We start from the raw sequence: 20,001 nt of genomic DNA on the forward strand, positions 1-20,001 counted from the left end.
ATATCTTTTTCAAATGACATTTTAACTCTGTATTTGAATATTTAAGTCTTTTGGTTATCTTGTCTTATTGCACTGAGCAGAACCTCCATGAAGTATGCATGATATTTGTAGTATGTTTTTGCTAGTCACTTACTATACATTTATTTGATTCCCTCTGTCTACTTTGCTAAGGGTTTTAAAAAATAGGTAAAAGCTAAATTTTATTGAATCCTTTTATTTTTACATAATTCATAATGACATAGTTTCCCCTTTAATCAATTAATGTAGTTAGTTTAATAAGTTATCTAATTTTGAAGCATCTCAATTTGGAAAATTAATACAACAATTTGCAAAAACAATACAATCTACATGTTTCTACAAAATATTGTTGGGCTCATTTAGGTAATCCTTTACGTAGAATTTTTGTGAATACTTTCGCAAATGGGAATGACCTCTAATGTTAATTTCTTGAATGTATATCTAATTTTGTTATAAATATTATATTGGTCTTATAAAAATTAGAGGCAGCTTTATCTCTATTTCTGTTCTCTAGGACAAATTATAGACACTGTAGGTTATTATGTGTTCCTTTGATGGTTGATTAAAACTGCCTGAATAAACTATCTTGGTGGTGACTTTCTTTTGGAGAGAAGTTTTTATCTATCATCCCATTATTTTTAATGGTTATTGAGCTATTCCAGTTTTCTATTTCTTACTGGCCAATTTTAGCAATCAGAAGATTCAGTTACAGTTTAAAAAACCTCTGCTCTATAAGTAGTGGGTTTCTCTCTTTTATTCTGAATTTTGCTTATTTATTAATTTTTAAATTTTTCTTGATAAATCTTACTAGAGAATTGCCTATATTAGTTGTCTTTTAAAAATAGATTGTTTTGTTAATCTTTTACTTCTTTTCTATTTCACTGACTTTTGCTCTTATGTTAATTATTGCCTTCTTACATAGTTTTAAAAAGTATTTCATTTTCTAATTTTTTCTCATTTTTCTAGATTTTCTAATTTTTGAGTTGAATGCTCAGCTAGTTTGCTTTTAGTCATCCTTATTTCCTGTTAGCTGTTTTTACATCTATAAATTTGACTATGTGTATCAATTTACCTCCAAAATTATGGTGTGCCGTACTTTCATGATCTTTTAACTGTATTTCATAATTTGAGCTATTTAACTTTGACCCATTGATTTTTGGACATAGCATAATGGTTTTTCGGTTATGTGGTATTTCTTTTCTTTTTTTTTTGTTATCCTTTTGATTTCTAATTTTTTTTATATTGCGGTAGCTATTGGAGGCATTAGGTGAATCTTTTGGTTTGCATGGACATAGAGGCAAGTGGCGTTTGGAGGGCACCCTACTCAGGTGTGCAGAAAGAGGAGAACGAGGAGGACGGCTGGAGACTGGCAGTGGAAGGCAGCCAAAGCTGACAGCACCTGCTATTACAAGTGAACTCTCCTCTGCTGGCCTGACAAACTTGTTTTCTGATTTCAGAATGAAATTGTGCGTTCAGGTTGCTGTGGCCTTGGATTTTGGCAGAGGCGGCATTGGGGTTCCAGGGCTGGGCGCCAGAACCCTGAATTGCTCCCTGAGGCCTGTTTCCTGGAAGGCGAAAGGCTTGCTGCCCAAGCATGCGCAGTTCACTACCGCAGTCTGACCTCCGGCACCTGCAGAGATTTTGGGCGGAAGCTTGGTTCTTGGCTGGGCCACCGGGGAGAGGCACTGCCGCACCGTGACTCTGACTAGGGTGTTCTGGAGGCGTCAGTGAGGATTGAGGTTTGCTTGGTAAGTGGCATGTGCCAGACTCCTTAAGGACGAGCCTGGGATGAGGGGCCGCCGGCACCTGGGGCACTCAGGTGTTTCTCATCCAGGATTCCCCTGCTGGTTCCTGTAGACATCGCGAGGCTTCTTCCGCGAAGAGTGGTCGCTGCGGCGCCGCGGCCTGATTCCGCCCTCCGCTGAGCTGTCCCAGATGCTCAGTGCTTTTCCTGCTCATCCTCCGCCTGCCCTTCTCTCAGGACCCACACTTACTTTCCCCACCCGAAGCCACAGAAACGCACCCCGAGGGCTCCAGCTGCACCTTGTTTGCCTTCCTGGAAAACGCCGTACTCCACCCACGCAGACCAGGCCGCAGCCGACCTGCTTTCACGGGGGGGTGGTTTTCGTGACTGTAGAGGCAAGCGGCATATGGAGGGCACGGTACTCAGCTCTGCAGGAAGAGCTGAAGGAGGAGGGCGGCAGGAGACTGATGATGGACGGCTGTCAAAGCTGACAGCACCAGATATTATCAGATGAGCTCCCATTCAGGTCCTCTGCTGGCCTGGCAAACTTGTTTTCTGATTTCAGAATGAAACTGTGCGTTCAGGTTGCTGTGGCCTTGGATTTTGGCAGAGGTGGCACTGGGGTTCCGAAGTTCCATGCCAGAAGCCTGAGTTGTGCTACCCTTGGCCTTTGGTTTCCTGGAAGACCTGCTGCCCAAGCATGCACAGTACCCCGCCCCCGCCCCTTCAGACCTCGGGCTGTCCTGTCCCTGCAGAGCCTTTGGACCAGAAGCTCGGCTCCCCACACCTGGCTGGGCCACTGGAGAGAGGCAGTACCGCGCTGTGACTCTGACTAGGGTGTCCTGGCGGCCTCAGCGAGGATTGGGGCCTCGGTGTTCCTGTTGCTCTACACCATCACCAGCGTTTGGTGTTGTCAGTGTTCCAGATTTTGGCCATTCTGGTAAGTTTGCGGTGGCATTTTCTTTTAATTTGCGTTTTCCTGATAACATATGATGTGGAGCTTCTTTTCATATGCTCATTTACCATCTGTATATCTTCTTTGCCGAGGTGTCTGTTAAAGTCTTTGGTCCATTTTAAAATTGTATTGTTTGTTTTCTGATTGTTGAGTTTTAACAGTTCTTTGTGTATTTTAGATAACAGCCCTTTATCAGATGTGTCTTTTGCAAATATTTTCTCTCAGTCTGTGGCTTGCCTTTTCATTCTCTTTACAGTATCATTCACAGAGCAGAAGCTTTTAATTTTAATGAAGTCCAGCTTATGAATTATTTCCTTCATGGATTGTGCCTTTGATGTTGTATCTAAAAGTCATTGTCATACCCAAGCTCATCTAGGTTTTCTCCTGTATTATTTTTTAAGAGTTTTGTAGTTTTGCATCTTACATTTAGGCTTATGATCAATTCTGAGTTAATTTTTGTGAAGAGTGTGGGGTCTGTGTCGAGATTCGTCTTTTTGCATGCAGATATCCAGTTTTACCAGCACCATTTGTTGAAAAGACTATCTTTTCTTCACTGTATTGCCTTTGCCCCTTTGTTAAAGATCAGTTGGCTGAATTCATGTGGGTCTATTTCTGGGCTCACTATTCAGTTACATTGCTCTATTTGTCTGTTCTTTCACCAGTACCACACAGTATTGATTACTGTTGCTTTATAGTAATCTAGAAGTCTTGTAGGGTCAATGCTTCAACTTTTTCTCCTTCAATATTGTATTGACAATTCTGGGTCTTTTGCCTCCCTATTTAAACTTTAGACTCAGTTTGTCAATATCCACAAAATAACTTGCTGAGATTGTGATCAGGATTGCGTTGAATCTATAGATGAAGTTGGGAAGAACGGACATCTTTACAATATTGAGTCTTTCTATCCATGAACATGAAATATCTCTCCGTTTATTTTGTTCTTTGATTTTGTTCATCAGAGTTTTGTAGTTTTCCTCATGTAGATCTCGTTCATTTTCTGTTAGGTTTATACATGAGTATTTCATTTTTGGGGGTGCTAATGTAAAAGGTTTTAATTTCAAATTCAATTTGTCATTGCTGGTATATAGTAAAATGATTGACTTTTGTATATTAACCTGTATTCTTCATCCTTGCTATAATCACTTTTTACTTCTAGTAGTTTTTTGTTGTTGTTGATTGTTTCAGATTTTCTACATAGATGTTCATATCATTTGCAAATAAAGACAGTTTTATTTCTTCCTTCCCCATTGGCATACCTTTTATTTCCTTTTGTTGTTTTATTGCAGTAGCTTCCAGTGAAATGTTGAAAAGGAGTGGTGAGAAAGGACATTCTTGCCTTGTTCCTTATCTTAGTGGGAAAGCTCTGAGTTTCTCACCATTAAGTATGATGTTAGCTGTAGGGTTTTTGTAGATACTCTTTACCAAGTTGAGGAATTTTCCTTCTATTCCTAGTTTACTGAGGGTTTTTATCACGAGAGGGTGTTGTATTTTATCAAATGCGTTTTCTGTATCTATTGATATGCCCCTGTTATTTTTCTTTTTTAGCCTATTGATGTGATGGGTTATAGTATTGTAATTGATATTTTGAATGTTGAAACAACTTTGTATACCTGGGGTATATCCCACTTTGTCATTTTATATGTTGTTGGATTCAATTTGCCAATATTTTGTTGAGGATGTTTGCATCTCTGTTTATGAGAAATATTGGTCTGTAGTTTTCTTTTCTTATAATGCCTTTGTCTGATTTTAGTATTAGGGTAATGCTTGCCTTATCAGATTATCTTTTTAACCTGATTCATGATGGATTTTTTGAGTATATTCTGTATGTGTAAAAAGAATGTACATTCTATGTTTACTGGGCATATATTTTTTGACATATTCATTGGGTCAAATTTGTTAAAAATATAATTCTAGTTTTCTACTTTTTTCTTTGCTTGATGTATCAGTTTTTAGATGAATGTGTTAGACTCTAGACTAAAACTAAAAATTGTCTAATTTCCTGGTAATTATTTTAGTTTTTGCTTTACATATTTTGAGAGTCTACTATTGGGAGTGTATATTCATGATTTTTATATGTTATCAGTATGTTGTGTCTTTTTCCAGTGTGAAATTTTCATCTTTATCTCTAATGGGATTTTTTAAACCTTAAATTATATTTTGACTGGTACATATTCCTTAATGTATATTTTAATCTCTTTGTTCTCCATCAGTTAGTGACTATTTAGGCCTGTAGGATAACATGCTGTTGAATTTATTTGGAAAAATTTATTTTGAGAGTTTATGTCTCATAAAGCATGAGTTTAACTCCATTTACTGTAGTTAATGTACATAAGGACTTATTTCTAACACTTTATTTTGTGTTCATAATTACATTTCATTTTTTTCCTTTTCCACCTTTGATTGGAGATAAAACTTTCTTTGTTTAAATTTTATTATATTCTGTTTCCTTGGTTGGAAAGAGTACATTGTATTTTAAATTATCTATTCATTACCACTGATTAAGACCCATAGTTGTACTTATTTTTCCTATCAATATAAAGCAAAAACCTCAACTCACTTTCATTTTTATTTCCATCTCACCCCGCCCACCCATGTCCAATCTTCATTCTGATTACTCATCTGGTGGGTTTGGTGCTAAGGAGGGGATCTGTGACAAGTGCCTTAGTTTGCATTCTAGAGTACACAGTTTAATTGACTTTAATGAAGTTATTTTGTGGAGTGGGATTATAGGAATGGGTAACAGTTCATAATCCACACACCGTTGTCATTAGCCTGGTTTCTTTTTGCCTTCTACCCTCTCCCTTTCCACTGTTCACTCTTTCAGTCCTAGATATTCTCCAGAAGCTCCAAAGACTTCTCTTTCTATTGTGCAGAGATGTATCTCCTTACTGTTGAACCTTTACTTCACCTAATAATACTCAGTTTCTTGGGGAAGACCCTCCATTCTTATCACAAACCAATGAATTTTTCCTAAAAAAAAAACCTCTTTAAGAGGATCCATGGTACCACCTGGGAAAATAATGGAATGGTCTCATTTTTATTACACATGATAATTTTCATGTGCAATGAGGAGGAGTACAATTGGAGAAGAAAATCCGTAAATATTTGTATCAAGGATAAATGGAAATTTGGAGGAAGCAGAGTTCTTACAAACAAATTGATGATGGTTTTTAGGAATTTTTTCTTTAACAGTGAGAAACTCTTCTATATGCAGTTTGGTTTAACTAAAATATATTCTATAGAAGAGGTGATGATGTATATTTGGCATGTACTATTAATGCCTGGACAGAGAAAAGACTCTTTAGGAGGTAGTTTCCTTGTCTATGGAAGATTGCAAACAAGCAATTTTTGGGAAGAAGAGAAAGTGGTTAAAGCAGAAGGAAGCAACAGTGGGTCTCCTATTTATGGTTGTGGCCCTCAAGTAGATAACTTACACTCTGTATTTCTGTGTCACATCTCCTGCTGAACTTGACTCTTATGGTTTCCAAGCCTTCAACTGATAGTAGGAAATGGTAGGATAATTACTTGCTGGTAAAGTGCTTTGAGATCCTTAAATAAAAGATGTTCAGTGTGTGAGTTTAGAGCTTTACTTTAAAGAAAGAGAAACTTTTGGTGGTAGATTTGTCCATTTTTTCTGTATTATAATTTTTTTTCAGAAACATCAGGATCCTTTTGTGGATTGCTTCTATCCTTACGGAATTCTGACTTTTAACTAGCAACCCAGGCAGCTTTTGGAAACAAAACGATAACAAAAGCAACATGCAGTCACTTCTTTGTTGTGTGGATTTTTTATTAAAAATATTTTTTTACACTCTAGCCTTTTATCTTTACACATTCCTTTTTGTCTGACATTTCTGCATTCATCACACCATGTCTGGTTGCAATAAGACTATTATAAGATGGATGGATGAGGAGATGACAGGAATACAGACAATTCAAGTTTTTCATTTCCTTTGTGGCTGGAGTTTTAATAGTTCTCTAAAACTGTATTTATGTTCTTATTAAAATCCCCTTTTAAAAGAGAGTAGATAATAGCCTTTCTTCCTATCTCATTCCCAAAATATTTTCCATGATTCCTATTTTTACAATATTAATAAGTCTCTTTATTACAAAGATAAAGAGACATATTAATAGATTCACTTATATTCAGTGAACTAACTAAGTACCTGCTCAAAGGCCTCAAAATCTCCTTCTCCAGAAGTCAAGGTAATTGTACTCCTAGGCTTCCTTTTTCTAACTCAATGAGCAGCAGCCTTTGTGTGGAACAAGTACTCAAAAGGAGCTTTTCTGATGGGTGGCTTTGTCATTTCCAAATTGTGTGTATCCTGCTACCGAGTTGGAAATTGGGCTTGAAGCAGAATTTTTAAATGGGTAGAACATTTTTGGAGAAAGTCAATACTGATTACATAAGAATGACCTTTGATAGGTTATACATTTATTTTTAAAAAACAATCCTGTTGGTCACTCCGATTTTTTTCAGAGTTAATATAAGAAATGATGTAGCACAAAAACATTGTAAGATAACAGAAAATGAATTTCCATGAGTAGATGGTAATTCAATTTTATCCTTTCCTTGGTAACCTGTTTTTCATCTTTGAGGGAGGTAACTTCAAATTATTTGGGTGTGACACAGTATGCATAACAGAGTCACAATTAGGTAGCGTACATTCAGCAGTCATTTTACCATTGCATAAGATGTCTAGACCAACAGTGAAGGCTCAGCCCATCATCTGGCTATTGGTCAACTTTATACCATATATATTTAGAAACCTATGGCTTGAACTAATGCACATTTCAGATTTATTCTATGTGTTTATTCAAGTAGAATAAATATATGGATAGCCAAAAATTTCCCTGGAACACAATTGGTATTGTTTTACCTTTTTATCTAGTTCTGCTTTCCATAGTCTTTGCAGCTCCTGATGTTTTTGGCTTGCAGGTTTAGTGTTGCCAATTCCTGAGTCAGCCCTCCACCACTGATAGCAGTCAGTACTTTAGGAAACCCATGGTCAGCCACAGGTGAAGTTCTTATTTGCCATGTTGTCTTAAGCCTGATGTTCATAGCATACAAAGTTAATCCTGGTACTTGAGAGACAGGCTTTTAAAATGCTCATTGTATTTTCTAAATTCATGTGACTAGACTTCTGGTTTGATTTCCTTATTTTGTCTTTAATTCTCCTGGTGGGACCTCATTATTCTAGTTTAGGGCTATGACACTGTATCGATATCTCTTGCCACCATTTCTTCCTTTTCCATGGTGGCTGGGTCCTTTTATCACCATCTATTAATGTCATCTCCAGGTTCCATTGAGAATTACCTGCCTAACCCTAAATATTGCCATTTCTTGAAAATCTCCTCTGTTTCCCACCAACTATATTGGATGCCCTAGATTGTAGACCCCCTACAGATATTGAACTTGAGTTCACCATACAGTTTGGATATTCTAATTTGCACCTCTTCTGAAATTCAGTCCTTCATGCATATCAGTTGTTTTGTATTAGCCCCATTCATTTGTAGCTTCCTTACCTTTTTCTACAATCTTGTTGCTGAGATTCCAGTATGTTCCAGAGCTGAATCCACTCAAGTTAAGGCATTGTTATTTAATCCCTGGTTCTCAAACTGTTCCAAGGAATGATATAGTAATGCATAAAACTGTGGCGCTAAAGCCAGGTGTAATTAGTGTGTCTTCCATCAGCCTCAGGTCCCACTTCAGTATCCTTTTATTGCTTTGGTACTTAGACATCTGAGGCAGACATTACAAGCTAAACAGTTCTGTAGTTGCACTATATGCTGTGAAAAACATTGTTTTCAGCCATGCTGACTTCTAAATAGAAAATGGATGCTCGCATCACATGAAAGTTGAACATATCATACTCACTTCTAGGGCACACATAGCTACTTTCTTTTCTCTTAATATTCCATGCTGGCTCTCATTTCCATTTTTGCACTTATAATTGCCTCTGCCTGGAATACCTTTCTCTAAGTTCTTCACAGGACTAACTTTTCTTAACTCCTGCAGTTTAACCATCAATGCCAGGCAACATTAGATGATCTCCTTGGTGTTTTCAGAGATCTCTATGCTTACTGCTATCCTAGCACTTACCACACTGAATAATAATTGTTTTTGACATGGCCTCTAAGCTCAGGGAGGACTACTTTGTATCTCCATTACCCAACACACAAAGATACTCAATAAATACTACTGAATGCAGGAATAGATTTTCTCCTGATGTGGTAGGGTTTAGATGTTTCAACACAAGATATTTCTTTCACTCTTATCTAGTTCAAGATCTTTTTAAAAAATAGCATACTCTAAAAGGGTTTATGTATAGTTTTCCTTAACAACAACTTTTGAATAAAGAAATAAATGAATTGGAAATACTCTTTTGACAATATTACATCAGGAATTTCAGGTATAATTCTACTTCATTTTGCCCTGAGTTTTTGTGTGTGTGTCATCTTAATGGTATCCATACTTGAACATTATTTTTCAGGTTTATTGTGGTGTAATTGAGAAAATTGTAAGATATTTAAAGTTTACATCATAGTGATTTGATATTTGTATACGCTGTGAAAGGATTCCCACCATCTAGTTAATTAACACACCCATCACCTTACATATTTATCTTTTTCTTGGTGAGAATATTTAATTTCTAGTATCTTAGCAAATTTCACTGATACAATACAGTAAATTTCACTGATATCAATTATGGTCACCATGTTTTACATTAGAGCCTCAGACTTCGTTAATCTTATAATTGAAAGTTCATACCCCTTTTACCAAGTTCTCTATTTCTCTCACCTCCTAGCCCTTGCCAACCACTTTTCTAAAAGTCTGACTTTTTTTTTTAAGATTCTACGTGTAAGTGGTACCATGTACTATTTGTCTTTCTCTTTCTGACTTATTTCACTTAGAATATGCCCTTAAAGTCCATCCATTTATGACAATAAATGGCAGGATTTCCTCTTCTCATGGCTGAATAATAGTCCATTGTGTGCATGTATATATATATATACACACCACATCTTCTTTAGCCATTTATCCATTGATGGACACTTAGGTTGTTACCATATCTTATCTATTGTAAATAATGCTGCAGTGACCATGGGAGTGCAGATATCTCTTTGATATCATGTTTTCATTTACTTTGGGTATATACCCAGAAGTGGGATTGCTGAATAGTATGGTAGTTCTATTTTTAATTTTTTGAGGAACTTCTATACTGTTTTTCATAGTAGTTGCACCAATTTACACACGCATCAGCAATTCACCCGAGTTTCTTTTTCTCCAAGGGTTTTGCCAACCCTTGTTATCTGTTGTCTTTTTGATGTTAACCATTCTAACATGTATGAGGTGATATATCATTGTGTGTTGTTTTTTTTTTTATAAATTTATTTATTTATTTTTGGCTGTGTTGGGTCTTTGTTGCTACGCGCGGGCTTTCTCTAGTTGCAGCGAGCGGGGGCTACACTTCGTTGAGGTGCATGGGATTTCTCATTGTGGTGGCTTCTCTTGTTGTGGAGCACGGGCTCTAGGCGCATGGGCTTCAGTAGTTGCGGCACGCAGGCTCAGTAGTTATGGCTTGCAGGCTCTCGAGCACAGGCTCAGTAGTTGTGGTGCACAGGCTTAGTTGCCCCGCGGCATGTGGGATCTTCCCGGACCAGGGCTCGAACCCATGACCCCTGAATTGGCAGGCGGATTCTTAACCACTGCGCCATGAGGGAAGTCCCATATCATTATGGTTTTGATTTGCACTTCCCTGATGATTAGTGATGTTGAGCACCTTTTCACATACCTGTTGGCTATTTGTTTGTCTTCTTTGGAAAAAGGTCTACCTAGTTCCTCTGCCCAAATATTACATACTTGAACATTTTAATAACATTTTTATAGAGATTGGGCCCTTGAAGTAAAAATATCAAAAACCAGAAAAATATCATTATTTTACAAATATTTTCATCTTTCCCTAAATTTACAAATTGGTTATATGTTAATATTCTATGTGTATATAAAAATGTGATATATGATACAGCTGCCAGTTGGGGGAAGGACAGATTGTTTGTTGGATGGTGTAGGGATAACCTTCTCAATAAATGCAGAAAAATAAAGCTAAATGCCTACCTGGCACCATGAATATAGTCTTTCAATTTGATTAAAGATCTAAATGTGGAAGTAAAAATTGTGATTCTATTTCTAAACATATTTTGTACCATTGTTTGTTTTATTAATTCTTGAGTAAGCATCATATATATTATATTTTTCATTATGTCTTTTGTAGTATGCCTTAATATTTGGTAAAATGATTCACCTCTGTATTTTTGTAAGTTGACCTCCTTATTCAATCTGTTTACTCTTCCACATAAATTTGAGAATCATATGGCTTCAATTTAATATTGATCAAAATTGTGTCGAATATGTGGATTAATCTGAGATAATTGACCTAATAAGTGTTAAATCATCATATGCATGAATAAGATATATATTTCTAGTTTTTTTCTAATCTTCCTTTATGCCTTGTAAGACAAACAAAAAATGTAATTTAATTTCATATGCTTTAATAGAATTTTAATTGATTTAAAAGATTATTAGATACTTTTTAGATTATTTAAATTTTGTGCTGCTATTTTGGATGATATCTCAGATTGCACAAGATTTTCCAGTTAGTCATTACTGGTGTAGAGAAATAGTATTCATTTTTTAAGTTGAACTTGTACATTGCAATATTGTTAAGCATTCATATTAGTCTCAACAGTTTGCATGTTGATGTACTTCAGTGTCTATGTAAATAATGATAACATCTGCAAATAATGAAAGTTTCATTTATCCCCTTTCAATACTTAAAACTCTTTCACCCCTTTGTCATATTAAAGAATTGGCATAACCCTCCAATATTACATTAGATTGTAATGGTATTTGTGGGCATATGGTGATTTCTTGATCTTAATCGGAAGACACCTAAATTTTTATATTAAGAATATAAATTATTCTGGTAAGAAAACCAGACAAAGACATAACAAGAAAAAAACTACAGATTAGTATCTCTTTTGAAAATAAATGCAAAAATGTTCAACAAAACCCTAGCAAATGTGTCCAGTAACATAGAAAAAGAATTATACACTAAGACCAAATGAAATTTATACCAGGAAAAAAAAATTGGTTTAACATCTGAATGTAGTACACCATGTCAATAGATAAAGAATAAAAAACCACATGATCATTTCAACCGATGTATAAAAAGCATTTAATAAAATTCAACATCATTTCATGATAAGAACATTTAACAAACTAGGAGTATAAGGTAACTTCCTCAGCCTCATAAAGACTATCTATGAAACACCCACAGCTATTGTAATACTGAATGGTAAAAAACTGAATACTTTCCCCCTAAAATCAGGAACAAGACATAGATGTAGTTTCCTGCCAATTCTATTCGATATTGTACTAGGAGTTTTTTGTTTTGTTTTGTTTTGGCTGTGTTGGGTCTTCTAGTTTGTTTTTATTTAAAAAAAATTTTTAACATCCTTATTAGAGTATAATTGCTCTACAATATTGTGTTAGTTTCTGTTGTATAACAAAGTGAATCAGCTATATGTGTACATATATCCCCATATCCCCTCCCTCTTGCGTCTCCGTCCCAACCTCCTTATCCCACCCCTCTAGGTGGTCATAAAAGACGGAGCTAATCTCCCTGTGCTATGCAGCTGCCTCCCACTAGCTATCTGTTTTCCATTTGGTAGTGTATATATGTCAGTGCTACTCTCTCACTTCGTCTCATTTACCCTTCCCCCTCCCCGTGTCCTCAAGTCCATTCTCTACATCTGCGTCTTTATTCCTGTCCTGCCCCTAGGTTATTCAGAACCTGTTTTTTGGATTCCATATATATGTGTTAGTGTACAGTATTTGTTTTTCTCTTTCTGACTTACTTCACTCTGTATGACAGTCTCTAGGTCCATCCACCTCACTACAAATAACTCAATTTCGTTTCCTTTTATGGATGAGTAATATTCCATTTTATACATGTGCCACATCTTCTTTATCCATTCATCTGTTGATGGAAACTTAGATTGCTTCCATGTTCTGGCTATTGTAAATAGTGCTGCAGTGAACATTGTGGTACATGTCTCTTTTTGAATTATGGTTTTCTCAGGGTATATGCCCAGTAGTGGGATTGCTGGGTCTTACGGTAGTTCTATTTTTAGTTTTTTAAGGAACCTCCATACTGTTCTCCATAGTGTCTGCAACAATTTACATTCCCACCAGTAGTGTAGGAGGGTTCCTTTTCTCTCCACACCCTCTCCAGCATTTATTACTTGTAGACTTTTTAATGATGGCCATTCTGAATGGTGTGAGATGATACCTCACTGTAGTTTTGATTTGCATTTCTCTAATGATTAGTGATGTTGAGCATCCTTTCATGTGTTTGGTGGCAATCTGTATATCTTCTTTGGAAAAATGTCTATTTAGGTCTTCTGCCCATTTTTAGACTGGGTTGTTTGTTTTTTTGATTTTAGCTGCATGATCTGCTTGTATATTTTGGAGATTAATCCTCTGTCAGTTGCTTTGTTTGCAAATATTTTCTCCCATTCTGAGGGTTGTCTTTTTGTCTTTTTTATGGTTTCCTTTGCTGTGCAAAAGCTTTTAAGTTTCATTAGGTCCCGTTTGTTTATTTTTGTTTTTATTTCCATTTCTCTAGGAGGTGAGTCAAAAAGGATCTTGCTGTGATTTATGTCATAGACTGTCCTGCCTATGTTTTCCTATAAGAGTTTTATAGTATCTGTCCTTAACATTTAGGTCTTTAATCCATTTTGAGTTTATTTTTTGTGTATGGTGTTAGGAAGTGTCCGAATTTCATTCTTTTACATGTGCTGTCCAGTTTTCCCACTACCACTTATTGAAGAGACTGTCTTTTCTCCATTGAATATTCTTGCCTCCTTTATCAGAGATAAGGTGATCATATGTGCATGGGTTTATTTCTGGGCTTTCTATCCTGTTCCATTGATCTATATGTCTATTTTTGTGCCAGTACCGTACTGTCTTGATGACTGTAGCTTTGTAGTATAATCTGAAGTCAGGGAGCCTGATTCCTCCAGCTCCATTTTTCTTTCTCAAGATTGCTTTGGCTATTCGAGGTCTTTTGTGTTTCCATACAAATTGTGAAATTTATTGTTCTAGTTCTGTGAAAAATGCCAGTGGTAGTTTGATAAGGATTACATTGAATCTGTAGATTGCTTTGGGTAGTATAATCATTTTCACAATGTTGATTCTTCCAATCCAAGAACATGGTATATCTCTCCATCTCTTTGTATCATCTTTAATTTCTTTCATCAGTGTCTTATAATTTTCTGCATACAGGTCTTTTGTCTCCTTAGGTAGGTTAATTCATAGTTATTTTTTTCTTTTTGTTACAGTGATAAAGGGGAGTGTTCCCTTAATTTCTCTTTCAGATTTTTCATCGTTAGTGTGTAGGAATGCAAGAGATTTCTGTGCTTTGATTTTGTATCCTGCTACTTTACCAAATTCATTGAGTAGCTCTAGTAGTTTTCTGGTAGCATCTTTAGGATCCTCTATGTATAGTATCATGTCATCTGCAAACAGTGACAGTTTTACTTCTTTTCTGATTTGGATTCCTTTTATTGCTTTTTCTTCTCTGATTGCTGAGGCTAAAACTTCCAAAACTATGTTGAATAATCATGGTGAGAGTGGGCAACATTGTCTTGTTCCTGATCTTAGAGGAAATAGTTTCAGTTTTTCACTGTTGAGAATGCTGTTGCCTGTGGGTTTGTTCTATATGGCATTTATTATGTTGAGGTAGGTTCCCTCTATGCCTACTTTCTGGAGAGTTTTTATCATAAATGGGTGTTGAATTTTGTCAAAAGTATTTTCTGCATCTGTTGAGATTATCAGATGGTTGTTCTCCTTCAATTTGTTAATATGGTTTATCACGATTTGCGTATATTGAAGAATCCTTGCATTCCTGGGATAAACCCCACTTGATCATGATGTCTGATCCTTTTAATGTGCTGTTGGATTCTGTTTGCTCGTAGTTTGTTGAGCATTTTTGCATCTATGTTCATCAGTGATATTGCCCTGTAGTTTTCTTTTTTTGTTACACTTCTTTCTGGTTTTGGTATCAGGGTGATGGTGGCCTCGTAGAATGAGTTTGGGAGTGTTCCTCCCTCTGCTGTATATTGGAAGAGTTTGAGAAGGATAGGTGTTAGCTCTTCTCTAAATGTTTGATAGAATTCGCCTGTGAAGCCTTCTGGTCCTGGGATTTTGTTTGTTGGAAAATTTTTAATCAGAGTTTCAATTTCAGTGGTTGTGATTGGTCTGTTTATATTTTCTGTTTCTTCCTGGTTCAGTCTCAGAAGCTTGTGCTTTTCTAAGAATGTGTCCATTTCTTCCAGGTTGTCCATGTTATTGGCATACAATTGCTTTTAGTAATCTGTCATGATCCTTTGTATTTCTGCAGTGTCAGTTGTTACGTCTCCTTTTTCATTTCTAAGTCTATTTGTTTGAGTCTTCTCCGTTCTTTTCTTAATGAGTGTGACTAATGGTTTATCAATTTTGTTTATCTTCTGAAAGAACCAGCTTTTAGTTTTATGGATCTTTGCTATTGTTTCCTTCATTTTTTTTTCCATTTATTTCTGATCTCATCTTTATGATTTCTTTCCTTCTGCTAACTTTGGGGTTTTTTTATTCTTCTTTCTCTAATTTCTTTAGGTGTAAGGTTAGGTTGTGTATTTGAGATATTTCTTGTTTCTTGAGGTAGGATTTTATTGCTATAAACCTCCCTCTTAGAACTGCTTTTGTTTCATCCCATAGGTTTTGGGTCATTGTGTTTTCATTGTCATTTGTTTCTAGGTATTTTTTGATTTTCTGTTTGACTTCTTCAGTGATCTCTTGGTTATTTAGTAGTGTATTGTTTAGCCTCCATGTGTTTGTATTTTTTTTTTACAGATTTTTTCCTGTGATTGATATCTAATCTCATAACATTGTGGTCAGAAAAGATACTTGATACGACTTCAATTTTCTTAAATTTACCAAGGCTTGATTGTGACCCAAAATATGATCTATCCTGGAGAATGTTCCAAGAGCAGTTGAGAAGAAAGTGTATTCTGTTTTTTTTGGTTGGATTGTCCTGTAAATAATGAAGTCCTTCTTGTCTAATGTTCCATTTAAAGCTTGTGTTTTCTTATTTATTTTCATTTTGGATGATCTGTCCATTGGTGAAAGGAGGGTGGTAAAGTCCCCTACTATGATTGTGTTACTGTCAATTTCCCCTTTTATGACTGTTAGCATTTGCCTTATGTTTTGAGGTGCTCCTATGTTGGGGCATAAATATTTGCAATTGTTATATCTTCTTGGATTGATCCCTTGATCATTATGTAGTGTCCTTCTTTGTCTCTTGTAAAAGTCTTTATTTTAAAGTCTATTTTGTATGATATGAGAATTGCTACTCCAGCTTTCTTTTGATTTCCATTTGTGTGGAATATCTTTTTCCATCCCCTCACTTTCAGTCTGTATGTGTCCCTAGGTCTGAAGTTGGTCTCTTGTCGACAGCGTATATTCGGGTCTTGTTTTTGTATCCATTCACCCAGTCTATGTCTTTTGGTTGGAGCATTTAATTCATTTACATTTAAGGTAGTTATCGATATGTGTGTTCCTATTCCCATTTTCTTAATTGTTTTGTGTTTGTTATTGTAGGTCTTTTCCTTCTCTTGTGTTTCCTGCCTAGAGAAGTTTCTTTAGCATTTGTTGTAGACCTGGTTTGGTGGTGCTGAATTCTCTTAGCTTTTGCTTGTCTGTAAAGGTTTTAATTTCTCCATTGAATCTGAATGAGATCCTTCCTGGGTAGAGTAATCTTGGTTGTAGGGTTTTCCCTTTCATCTCTTTAATTATGTCCTGCCACTCCCTTCTGGCTTGCAGAGTTTCTGCTGAAAGATCAGCTGTTAACCTTATAGGGATTCCCTTGTATGTTATTTGCTGCTCTTCCCTTGCTGCTTTTAATATTTTTCTTTGTGTTTAATTTTTGATAGTTTGATTAGTATGTGTCTTGGCATATTTCTCCTTGGATTTATCCTGTAGGGGACTCTCTGTGCTTCCTGGGCTTGATTGACTATTTCTTTCTGATATTAGGGAAGTTTTCAGCTCTAATCTTTTCAAATATTTTCTTTTTCTCTTCTCCTTCTGGGACCTGTATAATTCGAATGTTGGTGCTTTTAATGTTGTCCCAGTGGTCTCTGAGACTGTCCTCCATTCTTTTCATTCTTTTTTTTTTTTTTTTAATTGGAAATACATTTCTTTTTTTTAAAATTAATTTATTTTTGGCTGCGTTGGGTCTTCGTAGCTGTACGTGGGCTTTCTTTTTAGTTGCGGTGAGCAGGGGCTACTCTTCATTGCCGTGCGTGGGCCTCTCATTGTGGCGGCCTCTCTCATCTTGGGGCACCGGCTCTAGAGCGCAGGCTCAGTAGTTGTGGTGAACGGGCCTAGCTGCTCTGCAGCATGTGGGATCTTCCTGAACCAGGGCTTGAACCCGTGTCCCCTGCATTAGCAGGCAGATTCCTAACCACTGCACCACCAGGGAAACCCCCATTCTTTTTTCTTTATTCTGCTCTGCAGTAGTTATTTCCACTATTTTATCTTCCAGCTCACTTATCAGTTCTTCTGCCTCAGTTATTCTGCTATTGATTCCTTCTAGAGAATTTGTAATTTCATTTATTGTCTTGTTCCTTATTGTTTGTTTGATCTTTAGTTCTTCTAGGTCCTTGTTAAATTTTCATTGTATTTTTTGCATTCTCTTTCCAAGATTTTGGATCATCTTTACTATCATTACTCTGAATTCTTTTTCAGGTAGACTGCCTATTTCCTCTTCATTTGTTTGGTCTGGTGGGTTATTACCTTGATCCTTCTTCTACTGTGTATTTCTCTGTCTTCTTATTTTGCTCAACTTACTGTGTTTGGGGTCTCCTTTGCGCAGGCTGCAGGTTCGTAGTTCCCGTTGTTTTTGGTGTCCAGCCCCAGTGGTTAAGGTTGGTTCACTGGGTTGTGTAGGCTTCCTGGTGGAGGGTACTGGTGCCTGTATTCTGGTGGGGGGGCTGGATCTTGTCTTTCTGGTGGGCAGGGCTGCGTCCACTGGTGTGTTTTGGGGTTTCTGTGAACTTAGTATGATTTTAGGTAACCTCTCTGCTAATGGGTGTTCCTGTCTTACGAGTTGTTTGGCATGGTGCATCCAGCCCTGCTGCTTGCTGGCCGTTGGGTGTGGCTGGGTCCTAGAGTTGAGACGGAGATCTGTGGGAGAGCTCTCACTGATATTACATGGAACCGGGAGGTGTATGGTGGTCCAGTGTCCTGAACTTGGCTCTCGTATGTCAGAGGCTCAGGTCTGACACCAGGCCGGAGCACCAAGACTCTGTCAGCCACACACCTCCGAAGAAAAGGGAGAAAAAAAGAAAGAAAAATAAGTATTAACATAAAAAAATAATAATAATTTTTAAGAAAAGAGCAACCAAGCCAATAAACAAATCCACCAATGATAACAAGTGCTAAAAACTAAACTAAGATAAACATAAAAATTAGAAACAAATCAGTCGCAGGCAGCAAACCCCAATTCTACAGTTGCTTCTAAAGTCCACTGCCTCAATTTTGGGATGATTCGTTGTCTATTTAGGTATTCTGTAGATGTGGGGTACATCAGATTGATTGTGGGGATTTAATCCGCTGCTCCTGAGGCTGCACGGAGAAATTTCCTTTTCTCTTCTTTGTTTGCACAGGTCCTGGTGTTCAGCTTTTGTTTTGGCCCCACCTCTGCTTGTAGGTCACCCTCAGGCATCTGTTCCCTGCCCAGACAGGAGGGGGTTAAAGCAGTGGTTGATTAAGGGGCTCTGGCTCACTCAGGGTGGGTGGAGGGAGGGGTACAGTAGTCATAATTGGAATGCAGGGTGAACCTGTGGTGGCAGAGGCCACTGTGACATTGCAACAGCCTGAGGCGCACCGTGTGTTCTCCCAGGGAAGTTGTACCTGGATCATGGGACCCTGGCAATGGAGGACTGCACAGGCTCCCAGAGGGGATATGGTGTGGATAGTGACCTGTGCTTGCACACAGGATTCTTTCTGGCAGCAGCAGCAGCCTTAGTGTTTCATACCCGTCTTTGGGGTCTGAGGTGATAGCCGCAGTTAAGCGCCCATCTCTGGAGCTTGTTTAGGCGGTGCTCTGCCTTCTGTGGGCAGACGGGGAAGGAATCTCCTCTCCTTGTGCACCCTGAAACAATGGTCTCTTGCCTCTTTGGCAGGTCCAGACATTTTCCTGGACTCCCTCCCGGCTAGCTGTGGTGCACTAGCCCCCTTCGGGCTGTGTTCATGCAGCCAACCCCAGTCCTCTCCCTGGGATCTGACCTCTGAAGCCCGAACCTCAGCTCTGAACCCCAACCCACCCAGGTGGGTGAGCAGACAAGCCTCTCAGGCTGGTGAGTGCTGGTCGGCACTGATCCTCTGTGCAGGAATCTCTCCGCTTTGCCCTCTGCAACCCTGTTGCTGCTCTCTCCTCCGTGGCTCTGAAGCTTTCCCCCATCCCACCCCTCGTCTCTGCCAGTGAAGGGGCTTCCTAGTGTGTTGAAACTTTTCCTCCTTCACAGCTCCCTCCCAGTGGTTCAGGTCCCGTCCCTATTCTTTTGTCTGTGTTTTTTTTTTTCTTTTGTCCTACCCAGGTACGTGGGGATTTTCTTGCCTTTTGGGAAGTCTGAGGTCTTCTGGCAGCGTTCAGTAGGTGTTCTGTAGGAGTTGTTCCACTTGTAGATGTATTTTTGATATATTTGTGGGGAAGAAGGTGATCTGCACATCTTACTCCTTCGCCATCTTGAAGGTAAATTTCCCTGCGTTGGGTCTTCATTGCTGCACGTGGGCTTTCTCTAGTTGCAGTGAGTGAGGGCTACTCTTCCTGGTGGTACGTGGGCTTCTTATTGTGGTGGCTTCTCTTGTTGTGGAGCACAGGCTCTAGGCACGTGGGCTTCAGTAGTTGCAGCATGCGGTCTTCAGTAGTTGCAGCATGCAGGCTCAGTAGTTGTGGCTTGGAGGCTCTAGAGCACAGGATCAGTAGTTGTGGTGCACAGGCTTAGTTGCTCCACGGCATGTGGGCTCTTCCTGGACCAGGGCTCGAACTGTGTCCCCTGCATTGGCAGGCGGATTCTCAACCACTGCACCACCAGGGAAGCCCCTAGATACAGGATTTAAACAATAGTTTAACTGGAATGTAAAATTTTATATTGAAGTTTATTTTCTTTCAAAACTTTA

This window comes from Balaenoptera borealis, assembly GCF_965194805.1.
Source record: "Balaenoptera borealis genome assembly, chromosome: 4".
Classification (NCBI taxonomy): Eukaryota; Metazoa; Chordata; class Mammalia; order Artiodactyla; family Balaenopteridae; genus Balaenoptera; species Balaenoptera borealis.